This window comes from Pollicipes pollicipes, unplaced genomic scaffold (assembly GCF_011947565.3).
Source record: "Pollicipes pollicipes isolate AB1234 unplaced genomic scaffold, Ppol_2.1 Scaffold_6052;HRSCAF=7182_pilon_pilon_pilon, whole genome shotgun sequence".
Classification (NCBI taxonomy): Eukaryota; Metazoa; Arthropoda; class Thecostraca; order Pollicipedomorpha; family Pollicipedidae; genus Pollicipes; species Pollicipes pollicipes.
The window spans coordinates 7,475,367-7,487,279 of NW_023596805.1; positions in this window are offsets into that span (position 1 = coordinate 7,475,367).

Sequence of the window (11,913 nt, forward strand, 5' to 3'; positions counted from 1 at the left end):
TAGACACTAAAAACCGCTTAAACTACAAAAGCATGTCCCGAACGTCTGTGTCCTAATCGCCCAGTCGGACGCGTTATGAAACTAGCGTGAGCACTTGTGGAAAGCCAGATCACGCTCCCAGTGATGTCATCGCCCACCATACAACAGTCGAAACTATCAAGTCCAAATCGGTACGGAACCAGTGTAAACAAATGTGAAAATACCACCCCCCCCCCCCTTCCTCTCCAAGTGATGCTATCGTCCACCAGAGCCCACCACAAGAAACACCACACGCGACGAAAGACTCACCAGAATCAAGAGCGTCCCACTCCATGTGGAAGCCACGTGCGCTCAGAAGTTCATCCGTAGCAGGGTGACCGTCACCAGGCTGCCACTGGAGGGGCCAACTGTCTGGGGGCTGGCGGTGCCGCACAACTTCCCCAGCGATGGAGCGTCCGCCGAGCTGCCGTCCCTGTCGGTGTGCGGAGGGGTCGCTGGAGTCCATTGCGAATGTGTTTTTTAACAATTATGATAGGGTAAACTAACTATCTTCGTCCCTTGAATGCGCCGCGGTTTTCTCTGATGCGGAGCGTATTTTCAAAAAAGCGTTTCCGTCGTTTTTAGTGGGCTTGTTTGCGTCCTTGATGATCGGATCCGACAGTGTTGGAGCAGAGACGAATGTGTGGGTAGAAAACGCGACGGTCAGCCTCCTAAATTGGCGCAACCGAAACGAGCATTGGTGGATGGCTCAGAAGAGGAAACGCCTGCGAGCAAAATGTGTCTCGACTACAGGTGCGCGTTGAATGAGATACAGGTAAAGAAAGCGTGAATCCGCTGCCCTTGAAGCGTGACCAGGATGGAGACCTACGTCTACCCCAGAGGGGCCGAGGGACGTTGGCTGCGGAAATGTTCGCCTGTGTCAAGACTGAACGTCAGAACCAGACCCGTTAGATCTGATGTGGTGGTGATTTAGTGTTTAAGGGCGAGTCGGCATCGGGGCCATTTGCGCCCACCGACTAGGTCTGACCTAAACCTTCCACCTAAGGCAGACGGCAGAACTAGGCTCTTCAGCTGTCCACATGTCCCGGAGCAGATGGACGCAGTGGCAGGTGGATTTGAATGGGTGACGACCAGTGGACGTGCACACCTGAACATGTAGTCTCACTAGCCAGCAGGACCTACCCTTAAAGTCAGCTTTGTAGTTTAAAGTAGAAATGTGACGAAATGTTATGGCAACTTCAAACTGGTTTAGAAAACCATCATATCACCGGCAAAAATGGCCCAATGCCTGACGCAACGACCGACAGCTAACCATACACGCTTACTCACATTTGACACCCGCGTTTTCATTAAACTGACACCCCGAGATTTTCGCAGCCACGCATGGCGTGCGCTATCATGACATGAGCTGTCATGACTGTCATGACATGACATGATCAAAGGAGATACATCTACACTCCTGTCGCCCTCGTCGGGAAAGGGACGTCCCACCGCGTGTCTCGCGGACGACAGACACTGAGCAGTCTGATCTCTCCCGATATGCTACCATTCCGAATACCTGTCGTCTTGCGCAGAGCACGCGGGAAGACACGCCAAAATCCCCCGCAGCTGCACATCGTACGCATCGCGAGAAAAATCCTGAACCTAAGACCACTTGCTGAGAGGAGATTCGAAAGATGCTAAAATGCTTGACTAGAAATGTTTGACGTCCTGCTCTTTTGTGGCAACGGGGGAATGCAAAACACAGATAACTCGGTTACCGTCCCACTCTGCCATCTTTAGCTTATCCAGTGATAGTGAATGATGCGCCCTTTTGGCATATCAAATTGATCTCACACGTAATGTTGTTGTTATCATGCTACCCTATACCAGGCAATTTCACATCGTGTCTTTCATGTTGTTTTTAATGTGTGTGAGTAAAATCCCGTGATGTAAATGTTTTGATACTCTGTATTCTCAAATCTTTATGACTGAGTTGCGTTGGAAATGCCGCGAAAATTTCCAAACAAGCTTGCTGAAATTTACAAGTAACTCGGGGTACCCATTCTTTTTCCCGTTTCCCCCTGGACCGTCACATATCCGGCACATCATTTGTTGCATCGGCTGCGTGCGCAGCCAGCAATTTTGGTCCGACCCTAGGCGAGATATCCCAACAATGCCCCACTTAACAGTTGGGGAATTGTTTTGTTAATCCCGAAAGTGAGAGACTCTGGTTTTGATTCTCAGCCTGTTCCAGACCCATTCCCCAATATTCCCCCCACCACCACTCCAGCGGGGTTGTCCGGAGAGTTCTGCAAGCTGCTTATGACGATTGCGCACGGAAAATGTCCGATTTTGGTTGGTATTTGCCTTCTCTCCCCCCCCCCCCCCAACCGGTCATGAAATCTGGAACGTTTCTTGCACTGGCTGTGTGATGATTAACGGGCTGAAAAATTGGGATGAGATTGGGATTTTCCATGCTTTCCAAACCTCCTCCCCGACCTTGTTTAAACCTTGCCCTGATAGGGATGAGGTTATTAGTCCCCAACAAGGTTTTCCGAGGATACCTCTCCGATATGCTGTGCCATCGCGCCCAGATGTTCAACGGCCTACCACGCATTCAATGCGTGTGCAGTGGCCAAAAAACGGTCCCAAGCATTTTCGGTTCGGAGCAGCGGGGATTTCTGGGGAACACTTCACAGTGATCTACGGCCTTCGCGGGCGTTGGGCGGCAACCGATAATGGCACGGAAAACGCACGGCGCCGACATTGCTACATTAGCGGAGCCATATATCATAAATGCATAAGACTATACAATATTGCACTCAAATCTGAAAAAGCACAAACAAAGTAAGAAGAAAAAAACGGCGGATTAGGTTCCGTGTCGCCACGAGGCATGCTATCCTTGCTATTAGAATGTAAAGCTGCAAAGATTCGGTGTTCGGGGAAAATTGTACTTTGGCCGAGCTCATTGGTCTCAGTTATTGACCTATCTTCATCAAACTTCTACCAATCGCAAGGTCTCGTGGAGAGCAATCAGGGGCGAATCTAGCCTGGAGGTTTTTTTTGGGGGGGGGGGGGGGCAACCGTTCGTCACCAGCTGGCTGGTGTGGGATCCGAGGTCCAGTGCATGGTGCCTCTCGCGAGTACCTGGTAGGGACACCATTCAAAACCGAAATGCTTTTGAATCTTCTATATACAGTGTGCATGTTTACAAAGCTCGTAATATAATATATTACTCTCAAGAAATAATGTATTAATGTGTATGACATATGTATTACAGTGGTATCACTGTGGTAAGTAGACGAAACTTTTATGTAGTTCTGGGAATTTTTTTTTGGGGGGGGGCAAAACTACCTTCAGAGTTTTTTGGGGGGGCCATAGTCCCGTGCCCCCCCCCCCCACCCAGTATCCGCCTATGAGACCAATTCCCTTTACGAACCCCTATCGTTTTTTGTTGTTTTTTTTGGAAACAGCAGGAGGTAGGTTGCATAGACCCACTATCAGTGCGCCTCGTCATAATGGCGAATCAGGGTTGGGGCCAAAGCAAATTGCTGGCTGAGTGAAGTATTCTAGCCGAAGTTAGAAAAATCACCGCAGTTGGTGAGGATTTTAGAAAGCGTCATCTCCAGTGTGCTGAATATAACGCTTCCTAAAACAGTTAAAAACACATACGACGTGCTCAGGTCAACGTAGAAGCGGGTGCCTGCACCATGACAGCCCCGCTCGGTCTCTCACCGGATCTCCAGGTAGTCAACACTGCCACACTCGCCGCCATCGTCCTCCAGGTCAAAGTCGATGATGCGCAGGGAGACCGTCTGGCCGGGCTCGGCGAGAATGATCCAATGGGCGGTAGTACTGTGAGGATACTGATCTGGGTAGTTGGGCGACTTGATACTTCCCCTGGTGGTCGCGAGAGTGCCTGGCGACAAATGTTCAACACACATGCCAGTGGATGGTCCAATGGCAGACAGGCGAAGACTCCGGCAAGGGCAGTCAAGTAGCGACTCTGCTTCAACACCATCTCAAACATCAACTCCTGCAACTTTGCCAGCCCACATGATAAGAGTGGAAGCCGCACCAGCAGAACGAATCACCATACTTGTCGGGTCCTGCGTGGTAGAGCTGGTGTCCGAAGAGCCGACGGTCGTTGTAGACGCCACTGGTTCGTGGTGCTGACTGGTTGACGCACTGGTGCTGACTGGTGACGCACTGGTGCTGACTACCGTAGACGCATCGGTGAGGGTGGTGGTCGCGGCCTGGGTCGGGGGTCGTTGGGAGGGCTGTGGTAAACTGCTCCGGAGTCTGTTGTTGCTGTTGTAACCTCTCCACCCAAGTTTTCCGGCGTGCTGGGAACGATTTGTGGCCCCGTTGGTTGTTCCGTTGTTGGTACTGGTGGTGGTGTTTTCGATGGTTCTGTCGGAAGGTGAGTGGTTTTTCTGGGTTAAAGGGAGTGCTCCATATTTGTATGGGGTTTTGAACTGTGATAGCCATTTTGAGGATCATGTGGCACAGTTCACAGTCCTGTCGTTCTCAAGATCTAAAACTGTCTAGTTCCTGAGCTACACGCCAGCAAAAGTGATCGGGCTATATTGTGTGGACTATTTCAAGGTCATTCAGGCATGCATGACACTATACAAACATTAATCAAAGCCTGCCACTCCTTAGGTCATGCTATGTTCAACGTGAAGAACATAATTGTTAAGCCGCTCATGTCCTGGCGTTGGTGACACAATTCCCCAATATAACGGACGTCAGTTGCCCTTTACTCAACGCTGTGCAGGCTGTAAGACTCTCAACCACAATTTGGTTACTGTTTTTATTAAGAGCCATTTCGATCATTGGTGATCATTTCAAGGCCTATGGGATGACGAAGACTGGATAACGGCTCGGCAAGACCACATGCGCCTGCGGACCAATTCCTGAGCCTTAGGCCGCACAGGGACACTTCTGCGGGGTATGCACCGGGCGCTCGAACGCGATTCCCCTGTTCATTAAAATCATCAAGTTATGTCATTTATTTTTCCGTTTCTGTTGAAAGACGGGGGTTAAAGAAAACTTATGCTGGCAAAAAGCAGAAAATATAGGATCCCAGAAATAATACACAATTGTGTGTTCCGTTCGTCTTAACCAATTATGCCTGTACTGAAAAGCCCCAGAGATTTCACACGAGCCCATTTTGTTCCGTGACGTCGCCTTGTCGTCTCTCAACAAAATTTAATGCGTGCAGGGTATTCTGACTGCAACGATTGGCAGGTAACAGCACACATCAACACCGCATTGCAAACACCAACAAACCGAGATCACATGAAGTCGCTCACCACAGGCAGACCTGCCCAGCGGTTGTTTGCCCTCAGGGCACGAACAGGTGTTGAAACGACAGAATGCCTCGCCATTGGTCAGACTCTCGCAGTCGGCGTCCGCTCCGCACCAATCACCGAGGTAGGCTGCCGGCGGCAGGGATCAGCAGCGACCAATGGCACTGGCGAGGTCTTGACCGTGGCTGTCTTACGGCTTCTTAACCATGGCAAGCCCCATCCCAAGTTTTTTGGGGGAGAGGACTCTCTCCCCAAATTGTTTTAGCGAGATGACTGGGGAACCTGTCACGTTTTGACCGATGGATGTCAGCGTATTTCTTAGACCTTTCACCAAGCTGATAGCCCGGTCGTGAAATACAAGGTGGTGGTTGCATAAATGGTGAAAAACTCACATTCTGCATCGTACAAGATGCAATCTTTGGCAGTGCGTTGGAGGGCTTGTTTCATGGTGGCATTCATGACGTTAAGCGGTAAATATAAGTGACGTCATGATGATGCGAGAACTCGTTTCATGTGTGGGTGTATTAAGTGAGTGTTTGCAATGGACGCCACACCATCGACAGAATCTTGCCTTGAAGTAGCAATATGGCCTAGCTTGTCTCCGCATCGATTTTATGGGCAATTAAGGTTAATGTCACTTGTTCAGTGCCGAAAATAACACAACGTAAAGCCGCCAAGCCTTTGAACCGCACCAACGTCGCCGTATTTTGGAAATCGCAGGGGGCAATGGATGCACCACGCTTTCCGTGCTGAGCAAAAATGAAATGAGGGCGCGAGCATTGAATACAACCCACGGCCCAACTGCCAGGGCGAAATTCAACTGGACTGCGACTCACCTCTTACTGCTGGATAGGCGCCTGACTGGGAACAACTCACCTCCTGCCTCGGAATCTGAGATTGACTCAAGTATCCTGCGATGGAATCGGAGATGACCCACCCATCCTGCCGCTGAACCAGAGAGTGGCTCACCCATCCTGCCATGAAATCGGGGATTGGCCCACTCATCCTGCCGTGGAATTGGATAGTGACCCACTCATCCTGTCGTAGAGTTAGAGATTGACTCAAACAATCCTTGCCATGGAATCGGAGATGGACTCACTCATCGTGTCATGGCAATCTGATATTTACTCACGCATTCTTCTGCAGAATCGGAGTGACCCACCAATCCTGCTGCAGAATCGGGAGAGCGGCTCACCAATCCTGCCGATGAATCGGGGAAGTAACTCACCCATCCTGCCGCGGGAATCGGAACACCACGCCGTCCCTGTGCTCTGCGGTGCCGCTGTTTGCCGCGCACTGCGTTTAGCGAGCAGTTGCCCGTGTTGGTGTCGTAGCTGAAGCCCAGGCAGTCTCCTCTGACTAGACACCGGGTCAGACAGTCACCTGGAAACGGGTGCTGCCTGTTGGGAGAGTTCTGATACGACTGGAAGGCGAACTGAACCTGTGTCATGATCTCAACTTGCATCAGAACACATGTGTTCTGTAAATATGTGAACATGTGAACTTGTGAACACTCAAGTTGGAAACCTGAGTTCCCGTTAAAAATCGCTGTGCAGCACATTTCCTAAACACCGTCTCTGTAAGGCCTTGGTCCTCAACTTGGCTCTGAGTTATGGCACTCAGGGCCTGGAAGTTCACATTTTGGCATGGTGCGAATGCAGGCAGCGTTATGACTGGCGCCCAGAAATACAGAAATGAATAGTGGAGCACGTCATTGGGAATTGGCCACGTGAATGAGTCACGGGGATAGTGCACGTGCACGGGAACAACTCAGTGAAAAGTTCCGATTCACTCACACTGCGATCCGACGTCTTCCATCTTGAGAACATTCCCTGGACTGGTCAGCAGGCCGTGGCTCTTCATCAGGAACGGGGCCGACCTCATGACGAACGTCTCCTCCTCCAGGGCCGCCCTGCAGAGGCTGTTGACCAGCAGGAGGGCTGCTAGTGCTGCCCCCCGGCGCTTGGCGCAGCATCGTTGGACAGTGCTCGGCCCTACGGTGGCAGCAGCAGTGGAAAACGCAGGCTAGAACTGGGGGCAAGGGGAGGGAAGTGGACACCAGGCAACCCCGTACCACAGTGCAAGGGTGATCAGCCGCGGTGATGACCCTAACGTGCTTGTCACGCGAGGTCTTCATGCAATATGTATGCCAGTTGCATGTGGGTTGCTTTGTCGAGGTCGGTGTGTGTGACATTGGGGGTGTTGATGCAAAGATTACGTGCCACATTGTCTCCAGATACCAGGTATTTTCCAGAACCCCTAGTCTTTTTCCAAGCCCCGGTGTACTGCTGGCTCCCTGACTACAGAGAGGCTCAACTTTGTACGTGATTTTGCCATACTTCTTGATTAAAGGGAGTGACCCACCTTTAGGACATATCGAAAAACACATGCTCAGGTGAAACCCGGACCAGTTACATTTAATAACAGCACTGGATAGTGCAAGTGGAGCAACATCAATGTGAAGATAGATGTTAGCATCAATCATTGTCAAGTCCAAGTTACGCTGTCAAAGTTTTATCGAAGCACTGCTTTTTTACTTTTTTGGTAGCCCCAGAGTGTAGCCATAGTCCGCGGGCAGCTGCAATTGTCACTACCGCCGTCGTCATGACAACTGCCGTTGACATGACGACGGCGGATTCTGCTAAGGGCCGTCGCCAGCTGTTACGGACCAGAGGTGCCACACTTGAGCTGTTTAACCTGCGTATTGCGGACCCTGCGGGCTAAGTGGTTTCTCCAGTCGTCTAAATGAAGTCAGTGCAAATGAACGTCTGTGGTTGGCACAGCTGGCGATGAAAGCCATTTTCTTAGTGCGTGTGTTGAAATGCCGAATTATATACGCATGCCCAGAAAATATCCTACAAGCGCGGTGCAAGCGCTATAGAATAACCAAGGACTGTTGCCTGCTCTGTGCTGCGCGGAGCTCTACCAACTCGAACTTGACTTATAACAGCGCGTCTGAGTACACGCAGTTTTTATCTTAGTCAGTCTGCTAGTAATCTGTATTGTGTATTGTATTGTGTTATCTCTGCTAGTAAATGTAATACGTTTTCATAGATTCACGGCGAACGGAAGCCTCCCCAGTCTGGAGGAGGAACGGAGACGGCAAAGGGCACGGACAACCGTCTCTTGGCCACGTTTAGGCCACTTCTTTCCAGTCTACGTGCACATATAGGGCTAATGTGGGACATTCAGCAGTTGGGAGAGGGAGTGGCCTCCTGGCCTCCTAGTTTTAGCATCCCCACAAAGGCAAGAGATACGAGCCTTGCACCATGGAAACCCGGCCTCACCATCACCACTACCTCAGGTTGCAAGTCTTGTGGGAAGATGGTGTATGGCTGTGATGCAAGCCGTGCCCCTGATCTTGCAATGGGAAGGCCAAAAGGCCTGTTTTGCGCTTTTTTGTCCATATCTTACCTTATCTATTTCTCTAGTTTATATTTTGACCTCATACACATGATCTGACCAATAAGCGTGTATGTGTTTGGTTCAGTGAGCCAGCAGGCACTAGGTGGTGCTTTCTCAAATTCGCGTACATTCTAAGCTTTGACATCTTCGTTTGTCCCGCAGGGTGAAATTCGTGTAATGATATGCAAGGATGTGTTAAACTGCAAGGTTTCGTGGGGGCGAGTCCCCCCCCTGGCCCCTTGATAATTCATTGCGTGGTCTTGCCTAAGAAAAATATACAAAATTTGCCATAAGCCACTCGGCACTACAATACACACAAACAGCTTGTTACCTGTTGAGAATGCAACCTTGCCAAAAGTCCAGGTTTAAGTGTTCATCATATTATCGTTATTTCACTATTATTTTACTCAATCTTTCACAGGCCAAAGAGATAGATAGAGAGATAGATAGATAGATAGATAGATAGATAGATAGATAGATATATAGATAGAGATTTCATAGAGACCAAAAACTGCTGCTCGGCATAGTAGCTTAAATGAGCCCATTATGAGCCCATTACATAATGAGCCCATTATCTAATATTTTCAGACTTCAGGTTAGGTGCAACATGCCTACACATGCCACTCGACAGTTCCAGCGGCACCCAGCTCACAAGCGCAGATCGGCGCTCATCTAGGATGCTTTCTGAATAACTAACACGACCATTTGACCTCATAGATGATGCTTCAGGTGTGTATCCGTTCTTGGACACACAAAATGAGGAAACAACCTCCACTGCGACCATTATTCCTGGCTGGACTACCGTCTGTGTCAAAATTATCATCCACGCGCGTTACTGCCAACTGGTAGGTGCCTGTAGTTCTCATTCATCAGAGAATGTGAAACAGTTGCGTCATTTTTTTAACCGCAGTGCTAAAATAGCCGATGCTACGAAGCCTCCCTTCTTTGCCCACACTGGAAAAAATACGAAAGCTATTTCAAGTTGTAATTGAGCATCACACAGCTGCACAAAGTCACATAGTGACAGCTCAAAGTATATTTTAGGATAGAATGACAATGGTACGTCACTTTGAATCAACTGTTTTGTTTTAAGCACGCTATGATAAGTGTCATTAACACTTAATTAGATGGCACAGAGCTTAAGTCAAAGTGTAATGTCTCTCGTGCGCCACGACTGCCACATGCACAAATATGGAGTGCTCCCACGCTCACAAAACGTGGCGCGAGAACCAGTACACTTCTCCCGTCACCGGCTTCTGTCATGGCCGCCCGAGCGCTTGTGCTTTGGCTAGCATATACATGCTAGCCACTTGCCAAAGGTTCGGGTGATCAAGCAAGCTTCTACAAATCTTACCAAATCTTCATTTAAGGTACAAATGGACGGTCATGGGCAACACATTCAGCCACGTTAATATCCATGCTCTCCGCGCAGAGCCTTGGAGAGTTTAAATAATCATAGGAGAATAGTAGGCATGCAAATGCATTGTAGGCGTTCAATTTGTGCGTGGTTTGCGCAAGCAGGAGTAGAATAGATCGGACACAACTTAATACCACTTATCTAATCCCAAAGCCGTTGGCTAGATGCAGAGTACCTAACTGACATCAAGCAGCTAACTGCTGGGTGAGAAAGTTATCTTTGGTCCCGACTTGCAACCGCCAACATATTCATTCTTTGGGGTATATTAATCAGGGAGAAGGGGTGAACAATTATCTATGGGAATGCAACAATCTTTGTTCTGGTTAAGACACCTGTAAAAACATTAACTAAAGCAGCATACATCAACTGAAGCTGGCCCCAAAGCTCATAAAATTGGGGCTGACTGCCTAGAAAACAGAAGATATAGTCTTGCCAGAGAGTTAATCTGTTTTCACCTTTTCAGACAGGGGCTTGGATTGAAGACTCAATGGTTTAGTATTAGGAATGGTAAGACTCAAGTTTAAGACTCAACTCAACTCAACTCTACGAAAAACACGCTTCGGCCTAATTTTCAACTCTGCAATGCAATGTTTACTGCCGGGATAACATGCGATTGCTGAGAAGATCGGGAGAAATGGTAACTTTGATATGATAAGGTAGGTTATTATCTTGTCAGATATTTTAGTTGCCTTGAAATGAACGAGATATATAGTTTTCCACGGCAGCAAATATGAGTGGCACTCATTCATATCTACTTCTGGTCATAGAAAAATGTGTTTCTGCAATATGTGGCTGAGTTATGTACTGTGCACCTGTTTTTGCATTGCTTTGTATTGAAACTAGTACCTTTTATTGTTTTAAGAGTTGTTTTCTGAATGAAAGTTTTCATTAAAGGGAGTGTTCCACATTTGTATGGAGTTTTGAACTGAAATAGCCATTTTGAAGACCTTTCGGTGCTCTTCACAATCCTTTCCTCCTTAAGACATAAGCCTCTCTAGTTTCTGGCCTACATGCCCGCGAAAATGTAGAAAGATGTATCAGAGAGAGTTTTTTCAAGGTCATCTTGGCATTCATGACAACATAATAACGTCATTCAAATCCTATCATTCCATAAGCCATGCGTCGATCAAGGCCAAGAAAAATGTACTTGTCGAGGCGTTCATATCTGGCGTTCATGAGCGCGATTTCCAGATCTGCCGGCCGTCAACTGGCTCTCAATCCATGTTGTGCAAGGTACGATGACGTAATCAAACAATGACGCACTGTAGACCGTGTTAACTGAACAGAGAACTGTGCTGTCAAAAGCAGTCTTTTTACTGAAAAAGATATCTGAGCTTGTTTCATCATACCTGATGCTTGCTTTAATATCTTCAAATGCGAAACATTCTCTTTAACACGCAAGTGATATGCAAACGCCCTGCCGTTCCCCCGTCCTCGCTGATTGATGAAGTGAGCTGAAAAGCCTTTCAAGTGCTCTTATCAGCACAGACACCATTTATAACGATCATACGATGAATAATGAAGATTGATCAAGACCATACCATTCATAATGAGCGATGCCGCATTGCAATAAATTCTAAGACCATCACTGACACGCAGTAGCATATTTCCGCCCCCCACCCTCCCTCACTTTCCAACGGCAGAAATAGGAGGTAGATTAGCGCTTCGCCGTATTTTATTCAATATATATATATATATATATATATATATATATATATATTATATAATATATCTATATGTATATGTGTGTGTGTGTGTGTGTGTGTGTGTGTGTGTGTGTGGTGTGTGTGTGTGTGTGTTGTGTGTGTGTGTGTG